We start from the raw sequence: 12,832 nt of genomic DNA, 5'->3' as shown, positions 1-12,832 counted from the left end.
ATGTCTGGTTTTATCTCCCTCTTCTTTTTCATTTGAGGGAGCAATTCTCCCAGATTTTCTCCCATTTTTTTCCTATTTCAGCTTCTTCACCCTCTCAGGGCCTCTCAGTGACATTCGTTTTAGTCCAGCGCCATCTAGTACAGCATTTAAACGACCAAACAAGAATGAAATGGCATTTTCAAGGAGAATCCTCATAGGTATCAAGCCACGTGCTGCCTCTCGGCACCCAGTTGAATAAAACTGATCTCTTGGTGCCTATCATTCGCTGCCCTCCCTTACCGCCATGCTGAACGTTAAGGGAGTGGCTCAGGGTAGGCTTTGGTTGCATACAAACCAGGGCCAGGGCAACTGATTTCACGCCTTTATGCCCTTATGCTCCAAATCTCACGCAAGCCCCAAAACTCAGTGGAGAACGGAGGCTTCTAACTTACAATAATGATAACAGTTGATGCTGTAACCTGGGAAGGACGTGAGTTGCCAAACACTCTACTGCTCTGGCCTGCGAACAGCTTGGCTGTTCCCGCCCTCGCAGAGGAAAACAACTTCTATCCACGGAAGTCCAAATGGCAATGCAGAGATGAAAATCGTGGTCAAAACCTTCATTTCTGAAATGTCTCCGGTTCCCTTGAAGATTTGCTGATGACGTTTCAGGGCTACCGTACAACTTGACGGTGGTTTGAGTTCCCTTTTTTGGCTGATAGCCAGCTTGCAAATAAATAAAAGGCACTTAAATAGCTAACGAGCTTTCATCAAGGTTCCTCTAGACCCTTCCCTTTGAGCAAGCCACTTGTTCTCCCCACCCCATCAGAGGGATGCCTCGTCTGACCTCACTGCATGGGAAAGAGGGTGATGAAAAATAGCCCCAAACTTGGAAAACAAGCCTAAGGAGATTAATTTGGAAAATGCAGGCGTCTGAAACAACGCATGCACCTTTAAGCTCGAGGTAAAGCCTCATTTGACAAGGCTGTTTTAAAAAATTGAGCATCTTCCTTTCCGCTCAGAGCTTGGTATAAAGGAGGAATATGGGCTTTCATGGAGATCACAGGTGGCCTGTGATACGAGCTTTAGACCAGAGGATTTGTTCTCATCCAGGTCAGTTCTAAAAAAACATTTCCTTTAAGAAAGCATGTGGTCTCTGGAAAACTAATGGGACCGTTGCTGCTTTCCAGTTAAACTGGTACCTTTCCTGGGTGGAATCAATGATTTTATCTGGGAAGCTGAATTATGTCGATTGTGTAATAATAAAGCCAACTGCAAGGGTTTTTTAAATATAAAAGATACGTGTATCATGAATGCTGAGGCAGAGGCGCTCACACAGAGGAAAAGTAGGGCGTTTGCCAGCTAAGACATCTGATCCTATTGTGTTATTTCTCAATATTAATAAGTAAACACAAATAGGCTACTTGTTGTTAGGTGAAGAGCAGCTGTCAAAACCAAACCCAGGCAGCTGTTCCTGCTTTGAGATTTTACTGTAAAATGTATTTTTTACAACTTGAGTAATTTAAAATTTTGCTTTATTGGCTAAATGCCTGGCCAAAAGATTTTGAAAAAATTAGCAGGAGTTCTTTGAGGGGAAAAAAAAAAAGTGTTGCTTGACTTACAACTGTAAATACGATTTTGCTGAGGAGTACAATTTCAGAGGGAGATACCATCAATAGATCAGTTCTCTAGCTCCTGCTTACACCAGTTGTCCGTATAAGTAAGAGCACATTAATTTTTCAAAGGTGCAAATGCTCACAGAGCTGGTAGCTTAAAGCAAGCAGGTTAAAAAAGAAATGTGATTTTCCCCTCTGCTTTATGTTTTAGGCCAAATGACAGATGGCTACAAATAAACAGTGACAGCAAAGTTTGATGATAATAAAAATAGATGTTTTGGTATTCATGCTGCCAGAATGATGTACTCCAGCTTTGTGGCTCAGCGAGACAGGACCCTGAACTGGTTTACTCCTAGGGACAAGGCAGATAATTTGTAGCCCAGCCTAAGTAAGAAAGCCATCAGGGCTTAACAGAGAATAATAATCTTTCTGAAGAGTTTTAAATTGATATTTCATATTCCTTAAGAGGAAGATAATTCTCTTACATTCTTAAGGATTGCTCACAATCTATAGGAAAATGATCGTTTCCCATTGCTGCCTAAACGCCTTCAGTGCAGCGTCTCAAGTGCTACTCATTTCTTTGCAGCGCTATTGCTTTCATCCCTGTTAAAGCCAATAAGACTATTCTATGAGGATTTATATTAAGGCGATTTGAAGATGCCCATAAGAAGATCAGCACTCTCTGCCTGCCAGGCTGTTTCCTGTCAAGAAAGTTGTCCCCCCTCACCCTGTCATTTGGGGCAGTTCTGAAAATGGAGACCAAATATTTGGAAACCCAAGAAAGATATCCCCTCTGAACCAAGACCTTCATCTTTCTGAGCAGCCTGGGGAGAAGTTCCAGACGTTATGCTGACAATTTCAGAGTAACCCTTAGGGAAGAGAAAGTTATGAAGTGCTTTGGAGAGCATTGTGTAGGCTTGGTCTCGCACGGGATCATTTAGGGAACAGAATTTGCTCTTTGAAGCTTCATACTGAACCTAAGACTCCTGACCAAGCGCATCCATCTCCTTAACCCTGTCTGCCACTGCATGGCCTTGAACACAGCCGTAGCTGGCTGGGAAAGAGAGAAAAGCAAGGGTAGGTGGTTGGGCGAGCATCCATGGTGGATAGAAAGCAATGCTTCAGTGTGACAGGCTTTTTTTCAACCTCTCAACCGCTTTCTCAACCAGAATCAAACAGGTAAATAGGAATGCCTGGGAATAGAAAGACCTACAGAAGTTAAATGATTTTTGTCATGTCTCAGGAACAAGATCATATCCTGATGCCTGAAATCCTTTGCTAGGGAATAGCCAGCATGGTCAGCATGGGGGGCAACACGGGGCTCCTGGGGGAGCTGCCAGAAGGGATTTTCTTACAGGTGTAGGTGCTCCAGGTTCATACCCAGAACTCTGCTAAATAAAAACAAGCAACCCGAGGTGTTAGCTTTCCAGGTTAAAGTCTTCACCCATCACCATCCTTTCCTTGGAGATTTTCTAGCCTACAGGTCTGTTCTCAGTGACACTGCCTTTTAATCTACAGTACCAGCAGCCAGAACAAAGGTCCAAAGGTTCTGTTTTTGGGGGAGAAGGAAAAAAAAAAAAAAAAAAAAAGCTGTTCCCAGGTCAAGGAGGAGCTAACTGAGGAATGAGATCAACCTAACACTGAGATAGGCCTAGGAAAGGAAAAAGGCACTTTCTGGAGGTGAGAGAGTTTCATATTTAAGACTTTGACTGCAGGGAGCCACAGAAACTATGGAGAAAACACTGTGGGCAGAGGTTTGCTCAGCCAAAGCAAGGCAGAGGATAGTGATACCTCACTGAGCTCAAGTACAAATTACTAGTCTCATGGGGGGGATAGCATCTTGCTGACCTTATTGCCAAGCTGCTGAAGACGGACACAGTACAAGTCTTCTGGCAAGAAAGAAGAGCTGTGGGCAGACCTGGTTAGCCAGGGAAGGAGGCAGTGGGAGGAGATGGTCCCTGCAGGAAATCTTCAGAACCTGGAGCCCTGATCACAAGCTTTGAACAAGCAGCCAGGAACCAAGTAGAAATCTACCACCGAGATCTGGAGGGAGGAGCCGGGGGTAAAATTTTTTGCAAGCGTAAGAGGGAACAGAGTTGGCTAACAAAACCACCATATTACACAGATAACTTCAGATAGCTTAATTGTATTGAATCAGCTAATTGGACTGCAACAAATCAACCAAATTTGACGCTTAACATCCTCTAAAAAACAAGCCAAGGGCAGATAGAGGAAAAGGGCAGGCAGGGAGAAAGCAGCGTGAAGGGAAGAGGCAGTGGGGAGGATGTAGGATACACCCCTCCTCTTCAGGGCAGAGGCATTCCATTCTGAAAGTGAAAAGAAGATAAGGAAAGGTGAAAGACTTTCCAGGAGGAAAGTCTCTCACAAAACCATGTAGATAAGGGGAGAGCAGAAGCAGGATGTGCAAGCTTCAGGCAAAATTTGAGTAGATGTTGATCACAGGGATCCCCAAAAGGAAGTTGATCCCATAATGGATGGTTATGGTCAGGAATTAGCTCTACAGGGTGATGAAAGAGGCTTAAATAAAGCAAAACCAGGACACACATCTGACCTTAGTGACTTCCCTCAGGTCTGACTGCCTGTTCATATTGCAAATTACAGCATGCAGGGGAGTCAAGGGACCCAGATGCCTCCAAGGCAGAAGTGGCAGAGCCTGAGCCACAGAGCTAGTGTGCAGCATGAGCCCTGTGCTACATAGGCGCAGAGTGATCTGATAGACATCTCGGGGCCAGCGGGAAAGTTCCTCTGTCTTCACTAACCCCACAATGCAGACACACCAAGAAAGCTAGCACCAGTGCCACATGGGTATGGGAGAGAAGGGATGCAAAAGGGTACTGGCCCTGCAGGGCTAGAGGAGGTATTTTGCAACTTATCTACATCTCTGGAAAAGATGTATGAAGCCTCTCAGAAGGAGAGGACAGCTTTTGAAGCAGGAAGGTTTAGGACTTCAATGCCATGTACCTTTCAGCTTCCAAAGAATCACTTTAAAGAGTGATTATAGACACACTTGGGCTTTTCTCTTTCCCTCTGGCCTGGATTGGCATGACTAGGCTTATATGAGAGGTGTTAAAGCTGAGTAGGTGCTGTGGCAGGGGACATACCATGGCTGGGACTGAGGTCACCTGAGCAGGTTGGGGCACCAGCCAAGCAGCAGTGCCCTGAGTGTGTAGGAATCCCAGCCTTACAGGGGAAGGCGGGTGAGCACATGTGGAGTGGCTCCTTGGGTGATGGCATCCCCAAATGAGTTCCCACTCCTCTTACGAGCCCCCAGGGGCTCCTGGGGAAGCTGAATGCCCAATCTGCAGGGATGGCCAGGTCATGAAGAGATGCCCTGAGATGGCATCGTCCTTCAGGCATGAGCACTCCTCAAAAAAACCAGCTAAACAAAGTGATTGCTATTTACAGAGTAGTGAGCTGACCGGTCAGCGACACTTCAAAAACGGGCCTTTCTAAAACCAGCTAGCAGTGTGTTTTCTGAGATGCTATTTTCAGCATGCTGTCAGAACAAATCTCTATCCATAGCTGAACTGACTGACTCTTCTTGTCAGGACAACTACCCTTAGCAGTGGCTGAACCAGTCCTAACACAAGGTTTCAAAACAAAGAGCAATATTTACTGGTTGATTTGTGTTATCTGTAGGAGGGAAGAGGGCAAATTGGATAGCTATGAAAGTAACCTCTTGAGCTGATCCTTCTTTGCCCTGTGAATGCCAGGGCTGAGTACGCGCACTCAGCATTGCTTGGGGAATTATGAACATCTAATTCACACCATGTAATAAAGAAAAAAGGAAAAGTTTGAGCGAGGAGCTAAATCCCTCCTGCTTAGGCCAATTGCTAACTGCTTGATGGCAAGCAAAACAGTTCAAGGATTTAGCCACTTTTCTCTGTGACATCTAGTACCAGCCACAGTCCCAGATGTACCTGAGACTGCAGGTCTGACTGGCCTGGTGTTTCCTCTACTTCTAGATCCTCAAGCTGTTTCAGAACAGAGAGGCCCAACACATTTAGACACAAAAAGGAGGCAGGAGGAGTGGCTCAACTGCAGCCTTCAGGTGTAAAGATGTTGGTACCCATCGAGCAGAGATACATATGCGTGCTGTGAAGGTCCAGGTCTTTCCCTGTTTTTTGGGTGTGTGTGTAAGCATTCAAATGTTTCTTACTTAAATAGTTGGGTCAAGTTTACCCTGTTATAAAACACATCCTGCTGTAAATTAGAATAAGTAGTCATTCATAGGAGGCCTGCAAAACAGGAGGGGTTTTCTATGTGCCATTCTTTAAGGCAGCAGCAGCCCTTTAAAGCCTCTTTTATAAGCAGTGGCAAATGAGCTCCCAGCATGCTCCTTATGCTGAGTCAGCATGTAGGTGCTGAAACAACCTTTTGAGGGTGTGCTGGGAGGCTTCGGGGACAGATACCAATTGCTAAACTCAAAAGTCCACTTCAAATCGGTAGCACCTTTCTATCTATCCCTAGACAGACCAGGATGTCAAGTGTGAACATTGTGCAGGCACAGCATGCCAGAGACTCAGCTTCTTGGGGACCGGCTCTGGAATAGGTCAGTGCCATAGTCCACTTTCCTTCAAGCCTGCTGTGTACGTCCCCCTGTCCTTAACAGAAGACTGTTTAGCTCTGGTACATACCGTGTTGCTTTGTAATCTCTCTGCCATGACAGTCCCCTTCTACGCTCATGGTCCCAGGCTCTCACTGCTTCTTGTCTTAAGGCTGCGATGCTCCTGTGCTGGCCTTTACCCTCATCCTACCTTCTGGGGAACAGCAGGGCTCAGCGATGCCTCCACAACTTTTTGCCTTCCAAATATTTTGGTGTGTCTTCATGCTGGCCAGCTTCTGTTCTACAACAGTACACCTCCCTGCTAGGTTTATATAGTCTACCATCATTACTGCTTCCTGCTCCACATGTTTTTAATGCTTTAAATGCACAGAGGAAGGCACAAATGCCCCTCCAACTTGTAGATGCAGACATGTTTCAGACCAGCCATACTCTAAATGATTCAGGTCCCTATATAGGGCAACTGTTACGAGAGCAGTTATTAATTTTCCATTCTCCAAATCTCAAATGTCATGGTAAGTAGACAGGAACAGAAAATGTCATTTGCCTTTGTGAAATTCATATAGGGTCCTTGCGAAAACATTGACAGCAGCCAGCTACAGCATCTTAACTACATTCCTCATAGAAATTTAGACTTTGCTGCTGGAGTGCAATCTGTTACCATCAGTGTGGAAGCCCTACTAAGTGGTTAGTCTGACAAGGCGGGGTAGCAGCTGCTTTAGACTTGAAAACATCCATAAACCTCTTGAAGAAGCATGACACGTTCCCTTCACTGCTAGTTATCTGTTGGCATTGAGGGCTTCTAAAACTCACCTATATTCTATGTATGGTCCTAAGAAAGCAGGTGTTTTCCTCTCCATAAAGGAAATGGGAGTAGCCAACTTCCCTGAGATCACTCAATAACCTGTTGCTAGAAAAACTCCTGTTTCTCTCTCAGGTAGGATTGATAATGCCCATAATAACAGCAGTCACAGGACATTAGAAATAGTACTCAGATCTAAGCAATTGTATAGTATATGTATCATAAAATGATCTCACAACAGAACACCTTCCAAAGTATTCATCAAGTGAGTGACAGCATCCAGTCCACACAATTGTCAAAAGAGCTATAGGACCACACGTGGTGTCTGAAGCAGAGCAGAGAATCTCCTGTCCTGGGAAAGTAAACCGCATCATTGTGTCCAGAAAAAAACCCTGGTCTCCCATCAGAAAGCTGGGGCTGGCACAGAGACCATCCCTTGTCCTCAGGTTGTGAGGTGTCTCTGACCAGCATGACCATGTCTAGGGTGGCTAAAGTCAACAGGGATTAGCTTTTGAAGACAGAAGAAAGCAGTACGTGTACTTGTGCAGATCGGTTCTAGTGCAGAGTGAGATAAGCACATTCCAGTTATTCTCTGTTAAGGAACTGGAGGCTGCTCTCACGGGATGAAAAGCACCTGGTCTAGATTGTATTGGATGTAGCTTAGTAGGAAGGGCATAAAATACTTGCCAGCTTTTACATCTCATATTGTTCACCAACACTGGATGTTCAGGGCCTGACAGAAAGCAAGACTGATAGAATAAAACTAACGGATAACTACTACCTGATATCGCTTCTGGACTGTGCAGCTTGTAGCTCCATGAGCAGCTTACTCTGCATGGACTCATGTTGGTTGTAGTGCAAAATCTGAGCACTAGGCAAGGCTGGATTCAGACCAAAAAGCAACATCTTGGACCAAAGTTTTTCTCTATACACAGAGGTAGAATCTTCTTCCAACACTAAAACAAGACAGAAACTGTGATTCTTGATTTGCCAAAGGAATACAATGATATCTTTGGCCCCGGTCTGCTTGCAAGATAGCAAAGATATTGACGCAGTAGGATATTTGTGCCTGTAGATCAGATACTTTGGGACACGTAACTTAAACTGAGGTCATATGATAGGATGAACTCCTAGATGATTCAAAGAAAACAAGTTTTAGAATATCTGTTCTCATTTTTAATTTTTACGTACCCTTTATGAATTGTTTCCAAAAGCTTGCCAACCACAGGAGTATATAGGCTCACATTTACCTGCCTGCAGAAATCCTGCAAGACTGTTCAAAACAGAGAAAACAGAATTTGCCTCTTAAATAAGCACATAGGGTTAATGTTTTTTAATGACACAGAGGTTGATGCTAGCTGTCTGCTACTGGTTTGGAGACTTCAGTGCTTCAGGTGAATAAATGCTTCCTGTTCAAACTAAATTATATGAAGTTGAATGAGCCTATGAGGGCAGTAACAGAAGCCTAACCCAAGAAGCCCAGAACTGGAGGTCTGCCAGTCTTCTCTCACCTCCCAACTGGTAGCAGGTGTCAGAGCAGCACCTTCCTCACTGATAACGTGACTACCGTTTAAAAGAAATAACCTACACGAGCTGTCTATACTGAAGGGTTTTGACACTGGCCTTTCAGCAGAGAACAGATCTGGACTATGTTATTGAGCCGAAGTGCACAAGATTCCTACTTAGTCATCTAGCATCTTGACGGACTTTTAGGTCTGGTTTATCTTTGCATTTCAAAGGTTTCACTTACATGCTGTTCCACTGCTCATCTGTTCGGAAAGAAATATAACAGTATATCCTCGCTCCAGCTCACACCTCGGAGGAGGAGGGGCCACCCCCACCTCTGCTGACGTGCTGTTGCTTTCTCTGCCGTGCTGTTGCAGCTCTCGGCGGTACTGCAGCACAACAGCAGCACCAGGGGTGCCGCGACAGACCTTCCTTCCCCGCAGCCAGGCCTCTGGCTTCTCCTCCAGCTGCCCCTGCCTTCACCGAGGTCTCTGACTCATGCTCCAGCACAGTAGCAGGGAACGAGCACTGACGTTTTGCCTACTCTCCAAGCACTGCTTTGTTGCCCCTTGCCTTTTCCGCCTTAAAAACATTGTGGTAGAGTGCTGACTGTCCACCTGCGAGCCTCGGCCCTCTACAAGCCCCGGCCTCATCCACGCAGGCCACCCCAGGGCTGGCGGCCATGTTGATCTCCAGGCTGCACCATGAGGTTCACAGCGCGGTTCACCTATCCCACTATAACATGAGATGCGGGACCTTTTATTAAATGGGAAAGGTTTTGTTTCAGCTTGACAGGGCAGTTTGCTGGCAGCCTCAGTTGGTGGTTTCTTCAGGCTGGCACAGGGCCCAGCTGCCCCAGCGGCTCATGGTTCATCAAGGCCATGGCCCCTTTGCTACCTTGAAGAGGTTATGGCTCTGCTTTCCCCCAGGCATTTGCATAGTCCCCGTCATGGCTCTCTAGAAGCCCTGCAGGTGTCCGCCGGCTTCCTGCGGGCACTGGCTGAGGTGGGCCAGTGGAGCACAGAGGCCTCACAAAGTGGCAGCCAAGGAAGAGGCAGCAAATTCTTCGTGCTCAGTTTGTGGTTTTGTTTATGGATCCAGACCTGCTGCCCCTGAGCCTGTGTGGTCCTCTCTAGCCCTGGCTTCCTCAGCTCTCCTTCTCTTACTAGTTATTTTGATCCTGCATTGTCCTCCTGCTTTTTTTTCCCCCATTTATTTTTCATTTGATTTTACACCTTCCATAACTGCTTGGCCATCCTGCTTATTTTGTGCTCCTTCCTCAGCGTAGCAGCTCTGGTCAGATTCCTCCACGGTGCAGCTGCCAGGATCAGCCAGGATGGCTCTACCTGTAACATGGATGCTTTAGCTCCAGCAGATTCTCTGGGCGGACCAGGACAGCCAATCCTCACTTCCTACACAGAGCTAAAAAGCAGAAAACGTAATCTGTTAGAGCACAGCTGGATTGATTGCAAACACTGAAATATAAATTTGAGCATGTTTTAGGACTGAGAGTTTGGCATTGCCCATGCTGAGTGAAAGCTAAAATCTGCAAACCTAAGAAGCCAACAAGAATAAGGCAACATATTAATATGTGACTTTGTTGGTGAGCCATAATTATCTGTATAGATTTGCATAAAAGCAAAACCACCTCTCTGGATGTCTCCATGATTTCCGCTTAAGGAATGGGGGTTTAGGCTTGCCGTGCTCCAGCCCATTCTGTTCAGCTCAGCAAGGCTAGAACATGCACTTGGCTTTACACGCTTATGTAATTTCAGAGTTCTTTAGTTATCTTTAAAGTCACTTTTAAAGGTTTCATAGACTCAGATTAAAGTGCTCAGAAGTTGGATCAAATCCTTTCAAGCAAGTCTGGCATTGCTACGACTGGAGAAGAATTAAATCAGGCCTGTTCCGTAACGTCTTTATCAGGGGCAGGGAAGAACTAAGAAGTTTCACATGCTTGCTTTTGCATCAAGGGTTCACTTTGTGCTCGTACAAAACATGTTTGGGTTTTGATATAAATGTGAATACACAGGAGCTGTTTGTCCTTATATTGGCCTCAACTTTGGTCTTGGCTTCACATTCACATTTTGTCCTTTTATTTTACATTATGGCAAATCTGCTGTTGAACACACATTGTGCCTTGAGCCAGAGATTCAAGAACAAACTCCTGTTTCATCAAAACTTTTTTCTCCTGCTTCAATGTGTTTTTTCTTTCAATTTCCTTGCTACTTGTGCTAAGAACACAGTGCCCTTGGAAAAATCTTGTTTCGCTGCATGTACCACACCCTTTATATCTGTGCTAACTCTAGAGACAGGCAAAGCACAATGCAAAGGTGTTCAGACAGCTTTGGCCTCTGCCAGCTGTTTGTCTTTGTGCATTTCATACATTTTTAATTGTACACACTTCTGTTTGTCCCCAGCTTCATGCTTTCATGAAGAAAGCCTGGTATTCACTTGGTTTGCAGCCATCCACTTCTTCGCAAGTAAATTCTGTTTCATAACAGCCTTTCTGTAAATTGGGTGCTGGTTTTACCACAGAACAATGTTTTAATAAATGTTATTTACATTTTTCAGGGTAGCTAGAGGGGGTTTGGTTTTAATTAGCTGAGTAAGAGAGCAATGAGTGATTATACAGACACAAACAGAGCTGCTACCATCATCTCCCAGCTCCTTACCCAAGGTTCCTGTGCCAACACAGCTAAAACAAGGAAAAAAACTAGTGCAGGCCCTTGCAGGCAAATATTTTTTGGAAGGGGGGAGGGGAAAATCGATTAAGATGTTGCAGTGTATATCATGCCTGGAGTCCTCAATAGTTTTTCCTTACCTGATTAATTGCCTAAGCCAGAGGCAGAATGTGTCTTTTAGATTTGGGAGGAGCAAAGAGAGTGCGAGCCTTCTTGCCATCCTCCCCCAAGCAGTAATTTGGCAGGGGGACAGTCAGAGAGGTCCTTGTATGGAAACACTGCCTGCTGAGAAACAGTTTAATGAACTATGGGCTCCTTCCTCCCTCATTTTGCTGCTGCTTATGTCTCCTTTCCTCCCTAACACTTCATCTCAGCACAAGTGTCACTCAGAATCCCCCTGCTTATGAAACCTGAAAGGAGCAAGGTCCAAGGGAGAGAGGGGCATCCCAGGAAGCTCTTTGAGGAGGGACCTCACTCAGTGGCTCAGCCTAGGCCATCTCCAGGAACGTGGCCAGCTTGGAGGGTAGTAGAACCAGGCAAGGCATTAGGCTTGCAGTGCTTGGGAAAAGTTGCTAGTAGCCTTGCATCATTTTTTGGATGAAAGCTTCTTGACATTTTGGACACTTGCAGGAGCTGGCCCCACTGGAAACAGCTTTAACTTCCAATGTCAAAGGAAAGCTTCATTCGGCTACAGGCCAAGAGTGAGTAAAGGACTGATGCATGCAGGCTCTAGCTGGCAAAGTGCTTCTGGTAACTACAGCCTGGAGTGGCTGTGGAGGGGAGAAAAGGGGCATGCCTCTACTGTTGCTTGGTACTGCTAGGTTCTGCTCTACCATGGAGAATGGGGGCTCAGATTTGCCCACAAACATAATCTGTGGTACTGGGCTGGGTGAGATCTGTCCAGGACACCCTGCACTTAGTGGTAAGACAAACCATGCTGTTCGCAGCCCTACCCGGAGTAAACACTGGCAAGTCTTCACAGTTAATCTCCTGCTTGTCAGACACTGCGTATTGCCACTACTGTCTTCTAGGCTATCTTAACCAAAAAGGTGAACACAAGGCTTTTGAATATCTTCATTAGCACAAGCCTGGCCCTTCACAGAGATAAGCATTTCTACTTAAAGTGCTGAGATCACCTAGAAGCAAACTCTTATGTGTAAGAGTGGGACTGGCTTAATAAACATTGTGTGTCGAAAGCTGCAACAATAGTCACTTTATTAGTTTCCCAAAAGAGAGTTGCTTCTCTTCTGTACACAAACTAGTAGGTTAGCAGACTACAAGGCTCATGATTGCCTGTCTCAGCTGATCATTTTTAGGAACTTCCACTGACTTCAGCAAGCCATGTTGGATTAACTTGTATTTGCACTTTCTAGGACACACGTTTGAATTGAAGATCAGCTAGTTCATTCCTCACTTCTCAGAATTGTGCCAGTTAACAGAAATGCCTAAGCCCACACTACAAATTCCTGCTGACATCTGAAATTCTCTTCTAACAAAGTCCACGCAGAGGATGAACTAAATAGCTTTTCTGGTCTGCAAGTTTTTCCTGGTTCTCCTGTGTTCCTGTTACCATGGATGGAAACCTTTCCCACAGCTTTAAGATGAAAGCTGGGTAGAGCCATGGGGTGATGTTTCCACTTATGTTCCCTGAATGCAGTTT

The sequence above is a fragment of the Phalacrocorax carbo genome, chromosome 1 (genome assembly GCF_963921805.1).
Source record: "Phalacrocorax carbo chromosome 1, bPhaCar2.1, whole genome shotgun sequence".
Taxonomy (NCBI): domain Eukaryota; kingdom Metazoa; phylum Chordata; class Aves; order Suliformes; family Phalacrocoracidae; genus Phalacrocorax; species Phalacrocorax carbo.
The sequence above is the reverse complement of the archived record's forward strand: the minus strand, read 5'-3'. Positions refer to the sequence as shown.